Source organism: Falco rusticolus, chromosome 7 (assembly GCF_015220075.1).
Source record: "Falco rusticolus isolate bFalRus1 chromosome 7, bFalRus1.pri, whole genome shotgun sequence".
In the NCBI taxonomy this organism is placed as follows: Eukaryota; Metazoa; Chordata; class Aves; order Falconiformes; family Falconidae; genus Falco; species Falco rusticolus.
Genome location: NC_051193.1, coordinates 68218613 through 68230798, shown reverse-complemented (window position 1 = coordinate 68230798; position 12186 = coordinate 68218613).

The following is a 12186-nucleotide window of genomic DNA, read 5'->3' as shown; positions in this document are numbered from 1 at the left end:
TGGCCTCTGCTAGCATAAAATTACCAGGCCAAACTCTTAATCAGAGTAGTTTCAGATAAATAGGTGCTTCAAAAGAAGGATTCCTTAAGTGTGCATAGGTGGGGGTGGGGGGAGTAAAAACAAAGAGAAGGAAAACAGCCCATGTAATGTGTCAAATTGTCCCAACTGTGTGTTGTTAGAAGAAGAATTACGTTAAAAAACATTATTTTCAAACAACATATCTTCTTTTTGTTCTATACGTAAGACAAAGGACTTGGTTCTGCTGCCTTGACCACCAGCTTGGCTCTGCTCTGAAGCAGATGAGATTACTGCTATTATAACCCACGGCAGAATGAGGTTTATCTTCTTTATTTAAACATTCATTTAAAGAACAAGTTCTAGATTGGTGATTACATTACATGAACTACAACTGGACCTGTCAAAGGAGGAACTTGCTTTACATTGGATATGAAACATTCTGCAGCTGAAACATTTGGTCTCGTAAGAGAAATACCAGGTCCCTCCACGAACAGATGACAGAGTGTGCTGAGCCTTCACTGTCCAGAAAGACAATATATAAAAGGAATCCTTGCTCTTTCCTCTTGGATGGCTCTCTGCTCATGTCTGTAGTACGGTTTGATATTTTTCTTCTGCAAATCAGTCACTAAATCTTCCGAAAGGCCTGCATTGTTCTCCCCCAGCGGAATGTGCTGAAGGAAGCAATGTGAGCAGTGCACTCTCAACCCTCTCAGTTTCCTGCTGCCCCCAGCTGCCTTGCACATTGTCAGGATATGTAAATAACGCAGACAAAGCAGGCATTACAAACCCCTCTCTTCCCTGCTACATGATGAATACGTTTTAGAAACGGTACCTTGTGCTTTGCTGAACAATCTGTCACTTGTGTCCTCCTCTTAAGCCTCAAGCTGTACAGATGAGGGGACAAATAAGAATAATGTGATAAATCATACCAGGATGCTACAAGGGCTCCGAGCACCCTGTTAGGTTATATTTGTGCACGATGAAGGAAAAGGAGCTCACTTCCCTTATGTGCAGGAAAGAAGAAATGACGGACTGTGGCGGATTTCCATGCTCCCCCCACCTATGATAAGTTTTGCCATTCTGTAACATACAACTGCTTTGAAGCTGTAAATGAACACTCATTTTTTCTCCAGTTCATTCACATAATCCTAATCCAGCTGTCATAACCATCACCAGGAGAAGAATAAAGTCTTTCCTTGATAATATTAACTAGTTTAGCGAGTCCTCTGTGGCTTTTTTGAAAACAGGAATACAGACTTCTTGGACACCAGATGCATATTTGAATAAATCAGCCTAGATAGTATGGATTTATAACAGCCAAATCAAGCTCAGGAGCTAACCTATACTTTCATGAACTCCTGATTCTCATTTAGGCTAAAATGAATTCTACTCACCTGCACTATGGGTTTTACCATTCCCTCCTCAATCTATCAAAAAGTTGTGACAGCACTCGACTCTATGAGCTGGCTGTCCATTCTAAAAGGTTATCCTGCTTTTTGTGATCCATCACAGAGACAAGCAAAGTCTTTGTAACAAGGAGAAACATTTATAATAGACTGCAATGAAACTGGAGTCCAGCGTAAATGGCAAAACAGGGTACAGAATGCAGCCAAACAGAAATCTTTTGCTCATGTAGGTGCCAGTGCAGGTATAGCACAAAAATTTTTAATAGGAATTTACTACAGTAATATGGAAAAATGTCATGACAGGAACACCTTTATAAATAGACTGAATTTGCTAATTATATAAATGCACAGAATCGATTTGGGCTATGTTACTTTGCCAGCCTGCAAAACCTTCATCTGTATATACCAGGCAAAGGAGATGGTGACACAGAACATCCAGAATATAGAGAAAATACGTTGTCTGCTCTGGGATGTTTAGCCCACATTTACAAAACAGAGTTTAAACCATAGACTTGGGTTCCCTGAGTGTTTCTGAAGCAGCTGTTAAAACAATAGATAAATACACTTGCCTGAAATGAATGTACCGGCGAGTGCTTTATACTGTTGTCTCAACAGGGCAGATATGTAGGGTTCTGATGTTTACTGCCTCAGAAAAGGAACAGAGCAAAGCCACCATCTAGATCAGCCAGCAGTGGCTTTGCAAAGAAACAGCCTCAGCATGCAGCCTCCCTCTTGCACCAGGAGAAAAATTTAAAGATAACTTTTGCTAATTTTGAGGGGGTGATGGTGGGATTTTTTTATGTGGATTTTTTTTTTTTTTTTGTAGGAGGATCAGCAAGCTTCTCTCCACCCTGTTGCACCATGCAGTTTTTAGCACAAACAGGAAGCTTTTCCACAAGATTTTACCCTTTTTATTTCTATTAAAAAATGAAAGAGTTGTGACTACAGGTGCCTCTTGATGTTGTATATCCTATAACCAAAGAAATATGCAATACACATATACAAATGTAATCTCAATATTATACCAGTCTCACAGATAATTAGATGCTATCCTCTTCTTTATTCTTGATGTGTTTTCCCCTCAAAATTTGTCCAAAGTGAATACAGAATCTTGTTTACTATCGAGATGTCTAAACATCAACCTTTCTGTTAGCACGTTACAGCATTGTTTCTCAAACTTGCATCAACTGTCAACAAAATAAATATGTTTTTTATATAGTATTCTGTTACTTGTAAGGAGAAGAAAAAAAAAAAAAAGCATTTTAAAACACATATACTGGTCTTGTCCTGTAGACAACAAGTGCGGCCACATCAAAGGCCCATGTAACAGTACTCTGTGGCAATTTGGGTTGGGAATATTTAGGGAAGAGTATGTACCAGAAAGGACATATCTATGCTTTATGCATTTATTCCTCAATATATTGTTCTACTGTCCACTAACTTGCTCTATGGACTTCCTAAAACAGAAGTCATACCATTATATTTACAAATGCTTCATGATTTTTTTTTCTTCTATGACTTTGTCAGCCATTTTTTTCCAAACTTTTATTATCTTTTGGTTTAACTTCATATTGGTAAGTTATTAATTTTTTTGTTTCAGGCTTGCTTTTTGATGCTTCTTACTTTATATGCTACAAGACAGCAAACAATCATTCTCTTTTCACCTCTCCTTTACCTTCATGCTATATAAACTGAACCTGAAGGATGAAACCACACACTATGTAACACAGAACCTTGGAAGTTTCATCCATAAAATATTGCTCATGGTCACATTGATGCAATCCCAATGAGCAGATTGATTTAACTTGATCCTACAATGTATTTTAGCACAGTTTGGCCTCTTACTCAGAGCTTCACAGCAGCATCGAATCTTTTCGTCTACTGCCAAAGATCATATTTTCCCATCCATCTTGGCTCAGAGAAACTTGGCAGAAAATGCAGAAAGTAGTGAGCTATTACAGTTTTCAGGAAATTTAGGAAGATTTGAACACTTTATATTGTGTCAAACCTCATCATTAAAATAGCAAAAATAAATCCAACCTGCAAGGAAGGAGGTGTGTTAAGGGCTAACGCTGAAACCTGGGAGTAACTCGATAACTACGGGATCTTGCTCACACACATACACAAACAAAAGAGTAACTACTTAAATAACTCAGAATTACTTGACATTGCTTAATTCTGGTTTGGCAGGTTTGGTAGTGAACGTAATTGTCTCTGTAACTATGGCATTCTTCAAAGCATTACAAATTTTGAACCATTTAGGTGCAACAAACTACTCAGTCTAAGAAAGCCGTAACAGAGGCAGTTAACAGAGGTGGAAGGGAATTCAAATATAAAATAGCAATCTGTTTCTTTAAGAAACTAATAACAATAATAAAACCAATGAGGAAACGGTGGCATGTCCATTCCTTGTGGAAGTACAGATTCCATTTCCAGGGAAAAGCAAATGAAAATGTAAGACAACAGCCTCTTCTAAGCAAACATGTAACTCAAAGCTAACCTCGTATTCTAGAAATCTTTATAAACTATACCCTATTTAAATCTTTCAGATTTAAAATCTCTTAATAATGAATTAAGTTTTCTAAAAGTAAAAACTAGAAAGTCAATGCCATTTTACAATTTACATAAAGCAAACGAGGTTTAGCTTGAAGAAAAGCAGATCTACATTAAAAGACTTGGTACGGTCTGAAATAGTTAAGGCTAACTTTTTCTTTTTCTATCCATTCTCATACTGGTTATAAAATTACTTCCAGCTCTCCACATTATTGCCTGTAAAATCTTGTGAAAAAATCTTTTCATGCTGATTCTTATCATTCTCACTTACCTTTTGCAAAAAGGATGAATCACAATGTTGGGATTTAATTCAAAAGCACTCTCAGAGTCTCACCTTCACAAAAGGGAACTTGCTTGCTTATCAATTGTTACTTTCACCTACTGGATGCTTTTTCAGAAGTTGTATCTACTTTCAAAGAAAATACATTAATGTTAAATTCAATATAGAAGGTCAAAATGACCATCTGCATTGACAGAAAACTCTTATGGAGCCAGCAGGTAACAAGATCAAAGTGCACATTAAATTCAGCTGGAAGGCTGCATCGGGTTAGTTAATGGTCATCTGTGACAACTGTTTGACTTCGGTAGATTGCTCAAGACTTCTAACAGAGCCTCTGAAAAGCAATGTGACGTGGGAGGTTGTTAAATCACAAATGTGGTCGCTTTCTGTAAGGGACTGTATTACAGCAGCACAGTACTCTACATCTTCACGATGCTACCATCCAAATTTAATGCCTAGCACTAAACTTCACCTTTAATTCAGATGGCATAAGATTTGTTGTCTCTACCAGTCTCTGTTTCAAGGGTCAGGCAGCCTTTTATGAAGGTTATGATACCTCTCTGCCTAATCAGGCAAACCACCTGCCAGTATTTCTGCAATCTCTGTGCAGGTTGCCTTAAGAAGTGAGCAGGGCTAGGAGCGTGTCGGTGCTTGGCTGCTGCCATGCTCACCCTTTCAAGAACAGCATAACAGCAGCTCTAAGTTGGTTATACCAGGCACGATAAAATAAATTATTCATTTAGCAGGTATTGTTGGGACAATATGCATTTCAGATAGTCTGTAATGATACGATTTTTCTAAAGGAATGACTTATGATCTGCTGGCAAAATCCATCAAGATCTATTCAGGGAGCTCTGGGAAGAGTTATTTTTAGTATATCAATGTACCCATGTCTGATTAAGACTCGTAAAGCTGTTGTGACTAATTCATGCCTCAAATCGTATTCTGCACAGGAGTGACATGACCCAACTTTCAAACAAGTTTGCTTTGATTTGAGGATAGGAGAAGGAGTAAGAGATTAATTGAAAAGCTAAGGTACTTGATCCTTTTTTTACCGAGTAGAAAGTGGAGGTGGCTATCTTCATTTTCCTTTGTCCTAGACAATCTCATTAAAACTGGGGAGCTGAGTTCTGGAAAGTTGGAAGGATTTCATTGAAAAGGTTAAGAGCAATTGGATATGATAGGATTTGCACCTCTTTGGAAATGCTTATTGAAAACCTATTAAATCTGTGTAAGGTTGTCTATCTGGGCTGAACTGGGAACTCCTTTTATCACTGCCCTTAATCTTTCAAAGGCTGGCTGAGTGACTATGATTTAAAGAGACACAGCACTGGTTTGAACCCTTCATTTCTTTCGCACTAGATGATGAGAAACAGAAATGGACCAGAGTGTCAATCATAATAGTGTTTTCTTCTATTGCTTTATTACCTGAATTTTTCAAATAATTGTAACTTAATGAAAGCATTGTTGTGGGGGATTTTTTTCCCTAGGTTGCCTTCTGTTATTTTCCCTTTTAGTAACTTGGTGGTTGCTGAGGGGTTTTGTTAATCTACCGATTTGAATTCACCTCCCTCTTAAATAGAAATGCACTTTCATCTGTAGGGACAGATGTGGGAGTTTACACACAGCCGCCGTGGGTTTTGCAGGCCTAGCCGCTGCCCTTTGTTCAGAAATGATGTAGGTGAAGCAGCAGAGGTAATTAACAGCAGTAGAGGCATGAGGCAAGCCTTAAGGAGCAGCTGAACAGCTAGGCTGAGGGAATTTTCCTTAGTGTCAGAGAAAAGGGAGGGACCCAGCGCTGGCCGGCAGTAGGCAAAGCAGCAAAATGCAGCAGGAGAAGAAAGAGCAGAACAGCTAAAAGGCAGGTAGAGAAGTCTGGGCAACAGGGCTACAGCAAGGAAAACGAAGAGTTTGAGTATGAAGCTCAGAGTAAAGCATTGGTATCTAAAGTCTTAGACGCTGTTCCTATTATTTCAATGGGTTTATTCCTTTTTATTTGTATGTTTTATTCTGTGAAAGGATTTCAAAGAAAACCTTTAGGAGCATCTATTTCTTACTCCAACATAAGTAATTTTTAAGTCCAGAAATTTTAGCTGTAATTTTTGCCACTGTCACCATTTTACTGCATTTTTTCACGTTTTACACAAAGCTTTGACTTCTGGAATTCTTACAGGCTTTTTGATATATTGATATTTTTGTAAAGAATTTGCCTTAATATCTGACTGTCACACATTCAAGCCAACAAACGTTCTACCATGCTTTTGATATTTCTTTATATTTTTAAAACAAATTTTAATACAGAGTTTTGCTTGTGTTGTGCAAATGTCAGGTTCATGGCTCCAAGTCCTTGACAACTATATAAAATTATCTGCCTAAATAAAGTAGAAGAAAGCTAGCAGGGTAGAAGTGTGAACTGCAGAGGCATTTCAGATGACAGACCCTTCTCTTGTAAGGTTTCCTCTACACATCACTACAGTCTCAGCTTCTATCATAAGATTTATTTTTTTTTAATGTATTTAAATTTGTTTAATTATTTCCTCTGTTGTTTCACATCCGCTGAGTGAAGAATACTCACTAAAGGTCTGAAATATGGTATTTATCATATCAGGGTACAGCAACAGCTGACTTTGCTGAAATAAAGAACTTCAGACCTTTCAGCCCATTTATGCCCCATAGTATGCTGTAGGTGTAGCATTATGCTAAAAGAGTTGTAATGTTCAAGCAGTGCACTGCTATTTCTGGATAGCATTATTGGTGCTATGCCTGCCTCTTCAGAGCTACCTCAAGGATATTTATCCAGTGACAAAGCCACCCTAACTACATGTAAATTATTATCAGTTACATGAGTAGTACTATAGCATCACATTTCATTTAAGTAGGCATGTATTGTGAAATTTGCACTAGAAATAATTCTGTTCACCTGTTTCCCGTCACTAGAGACTGACCACGTCTATCACGCTGTTGCTATTCCCACGTCAGCTCATGGTAGTGTTACGCTGGCTCCAGCTCATGCCAGTAAACTCCTGAAAGCCCCATGCACTACCATCGGGGGGGAAATTAAAAGAAAGGTTAATGCCATTTTTTATAGTTGACTAGTTCTTTAAAAAGACCAAAGGGAAGGTAGCCTCTGAAGCCTGAAGTATTTATTAGTCTGAGGACCATCAGGGAGTACCAAATACACCTGCCAAAGCAGAGCTTATCATCTTGTGAGGGGGAATTACAAGTGCTTGTTACAGGAGCAGCAAGATCAGCAATACTGCTCTCAAGTTAGCATTGATGGAAGAAAGCTGGTAGCAGAAAACTACATACAGAAGTGAGTAAAATGTAAAATTGAACTGTGGCATAATTTCCAAGCTCAGGACTAACCTTTACAGAATTATTTTTTTTTTCCTCTAAAAATGCATTACAGAAGAAGGGAAACACATTTAGTAAACTTTGTGTGTGTGTGTGCACAGTATAGGAAAATAAATTACCTGTGGTTTGTATCGCTTATCACACAGGGTTTTTACAGATCATGATAAATATATTTACCTCAGTGAAAATTCTTAATTGATAGCTGTACATATTCAGCAGTATCATATTGGTAGAGCAGGAAAACATTTACAGAGTATTAGCCACTAATCACCATTCTTCATATGGAAGGATTATTTTGTTTGCTGGTCATGAATTCATTTTGCATCACATGCTTGAACCTTGGCTTTTCCAAAACTAGGCAAACAAAGTAAAATTGGAAATCACAGGTTACAGTGATGACATTGCCTGGTTTGGGGGTTGCATTTCCAGATTGGGAGGGTTCACTTTAATTTTATTAGATAACTAAAATGAGTAGTGAGTTGAGCCAGTAACTACAGATGTCAGGATACCATTTCCTTATGTCCCAAGCACTTTCTGTCCTAAACAGTCTACAATATTGAAGAAGTTGTGATTGGGAGATGAAGGAGTTACCAATAAGAAAATGAGAACAGATAATTAAAGTAAGTCACCAAAGTTTAATGAACTAGAGCAACACAGTGAATTTAAGTCTTCTGCATAGGGCCACAACCAAATTGCCATGGAAATCTATAGAGATTTTGACCGACCACTGCTGTGTGATGAGATTGGCCAGGTCTGAGCCAGCAGTCACTAAGCATGAAGGATGCCCTGCTGTACTATCAATGTTCTGCAAACTGCATCAATAAAACCCCCAAAATAATTAGCATAAATCTTGCCAATATTAGATTGCTGCACATTATAAAATAAGAGAAAAAGGAGTCTTGTACTATGACTTTACTAAGTTGTGTGTATATACACATTCTATTGGTGATTGCATAAAGTTCATTGATTTGTTTGTGCTTTGGATATTTGCTTCTGTAATAAACTGGTGTTTTATGAATTGACCTGATATATGCAAGGAATATTGGTTGGTGTATAGATCTAAACTCAGAGAAATATAGTCTCTGTGGACATATGAACCATGCTATTTTGACATTTAATAAATTGGATTAGAGGGTACGTGTATTTGGGCAATAATTCCATTTGTAAGCTGTATTTCTAAACACATGTGTAACCCACTAAACTTTCTGGCTGATGATCTGTAAGATCCTTTGATGTGTATGGTATTATGAATTCTGTTTACTGAAAACTGTAAAGATAACTACCAGGCAACTGTGTAGGTGGGTTGACTGTTTATCTGATAAATTACAACTACAGAAGGCTGTATCTGTTTTTCTTTACATCCTTCCACTCAGATATAGAGTAGGTTATGGGAGATCTATACAGTAAGTACCCCTTAAATGTATCTCCTAACTGCTTAAAACATCTATTATTCAATTTATGGACTTGCCAAGACCTTGGGGTCCCCACCCACACATAATTTGTCCACCGGTCCAAATGCTGCGTTTAAATTCAGGCTTTTTTCCTTGCCTGAGCTACGCTGTAGGTACCTTGTGTTTTACCTTGCTGCCCTTGTCCTACTGCTTCGCGAGTGTGGATGTGCCCAGTGCCTGCTGTCACTGGACCTGTCCTGCCCGTTTTGCTCAGGTACGGTGGGACTGCTCCCTTGTGCTCACCCCTCTGCTGCCTTGCTGTTGTTAATTCCTGGGCTGCTTTCTCTTGCAGAGCAGTGTGCTCTTGCCAGTTTTGATACTTTTCTATGGTATAATTAAACAAGGCTCTTTCCAGGGTAGTGATATTGTAAAACAAAGTGCACCCACAAACTCTGCACATGCAAGCACAAGTTTGTTCTGACTTCAGATCTCAAAGCTTTGGAAGACAGGAAAATGTCTTCTTTTTTTTTTTTTCCCTTTTTCTACACAGCTTTTAACTCCACTTCAAAATGGGCCTTTCTGCACTCTGAGTATTACATTGAACTGTACTGAAGTAACCTGCAAGTGGTGTTTGTTATACTTCTTTGATCTTACTATGTGGGAGCATTTCTGGTTTGAATTACATTAAAAAAAAAAATATACATACCAGTACTTCCTCTGTATTAGGAGAGCTAGTTTTCTTTTAAGAGTAAGTAGAAGATTTTAAGGAAGCCTTTAACTAAGCCTAATGTACAAACTGTACTGTTGTGGGAATAGGGAACATATTGCACTGCTGCCTGGCAGAGAGGGGGAAAAAAAAATAAAATCCATGACTGGCTCCCTTAATTTCATTATTATTAAATTATGCTTTCCAAATGAATATTGAAGTGCAACTAACTTGCTCTAAGGCACATTTACTGACCGAAACACAAACAGTGAAGCTGATCAGCAGCTGAGTGCCTCAGATGAGAAAGAGGCCAAGGGTTTTTTTGGAAAGCAAAAGCAGTACCAGACCTGTCAATGCACTGGGCGTGCCTGTCCTGCTTGGTTTCTTCTGGAATGATGAATAGAGGTGCATTGACAGTAGTGCAGTACCCCAGAACAAAGTTATCTTGCTAATGGGTTAGTGGCAGAAAGATGAGGTGTGAAGCTGGATTTAAAATAAAAATACTGGAGTTTAAGAACAAGGTAGAGATAACAGTTTCTTAGCTAACTTAACACCTCAGAGTCATAGGGGTCAGTTTGTCATCTATGGGAACTAGGAAGATATGGTTAAATCTTGTTTGTACTTCTTTCTTCCTTTTGTTAAACTTTGTCTGGTGACTGTGTCTGCCTGATTTTAGCCTGTAAATCATCTAGGGCAAGGAACTAGAGCCAGTAAGGGTAATCTTGCCACATATCATCTTGCAACCTTGTTCAGTTTCCATCACACTGTAAATACAAGATAGGGAACATAGTTAAAACTTTCAAATTCCAGTTCTTATCTAGTTTTCTATGTGGATGCTACCTGTTTGTCTTCACTTGTGCAGTTCAGCAAGGCTTAGATTTCAAGTTATATGGCTTGCCCATGATTTCTGTTTGAAATGAACCAACAACAAATTTATTGATAAGGCTGGCTCTTGTGCAGATCTCCAAAGATGGAAAACAGCAGTAACACTGTCAACAACCTCACCCTGCCTTGCCCTTGTAGTGTCTGGCCAAGTGATGAGATACAGCACACTCAGTGATTTGCCCCATTAATGCCTTTAAGGAGGTGAATTTGTTTACACTTGTTCCTGTATGATAGAAATTAGTGATCCTGTAACTTTTTTGCCCTCAAGAAGTAGATGGTTTCCTTAGCAAAGGGTGATCTGAGGCAGTGAAGGAAATACAGAAACACTTGCAATCGTAAATGTTAAGGTTAATATAGGACAGTTAGACAATTCAAATATTAGGGGCAGATACAGGCCTGACTTGAAAGGGACAAGCTGAGTGATGAGAGGGTGGGCAGGCTGTGAAGCTTTATGACTGCAAGAAAATTGCTTGTATAGCCAAATGCAGGCGTTAAGATGGGCATGCATGCCATGTGGTGCTGTTGGCAGGAAGGGTCTGAACCTTTGTCTTTTCTCCTACGATAAATTTCATGCCACTATGAAGCCATTTTTACTCCTTTATTCCATATCAACTCAGCTGAGTGCCTAACCCACTCCGGCAGGGTGCTCCTGGGGCATTTCCCCTCATCCCATCTGTAGACTTCAACAAGACCGTGCCCTGCCTCCCATGTGAGAGCCTTGCCTGAGTTTTAGTTGTCCTGACCAAAGAGGAACATTCTTCCGCCATAAATGCGTGCATGGTAGGGCAGTTTAATGTGTTTAGGAAATAATTCTCACTCTTCTGTAAAAATGTTACCGCGTGTAATGGAAGAAATACCAGCCTAGGAGCAGGGTGTGTTGAGGGAAAAACAGTAGGCTGCAGGAAATGGTGAGAAAGGAGAGCACAGCCAATGTTCTGCTATTTACTTGGTACTCTGTCCAGTTACAAGAAGTAAAACTTCTTGTATTTTTGGCATTTTGGTTTATCTAACTGCTATAGTAATTAGATATTTGTATGTTGATCCCTTGTAATGTCTATATGTCATCTTCATGAAATGATAATAATGATAAAATGATAAAAAATGCTGATAAGCACCCAGAAATGATTTCTAGTGTATTATGCTATGATGAGAAGATATTCTGCAACGGACCGTAGCTTTAGCAGGGAGTGGATGTTACTGCACTGTCTGTAGTCACACTTTTGGGAGAGATGTCTGACAGTAGAAACTCTTCTTTTAAGGCTTATGAACAACTGCGGTAGACTTCCCCACCCCCACCCCCACCCCCCACCCCCCCCCGCCCCGCCAGATAATTAGATAGTTATGTGATTTTACTTGGACTACGAAGTGGGCTTTTTTTCCACTTCTAGAGTTTTCCTACTACAAAGTGCTGATAAAAGGTAGGGCCTTGCACTGCACTGACACGAGGTCTTCTAGTAATAACTGGTGGCTAGTTATATCCCTTCAGACTTCACTCAATTCCTGCTAAGGAAGGGTTAAACATTGCATGAAAAAAGGCAGGAAACCAGCTGCTGGAATGTATCCCTCAGATTACTTGGGAGCTGGTTCAGGCTC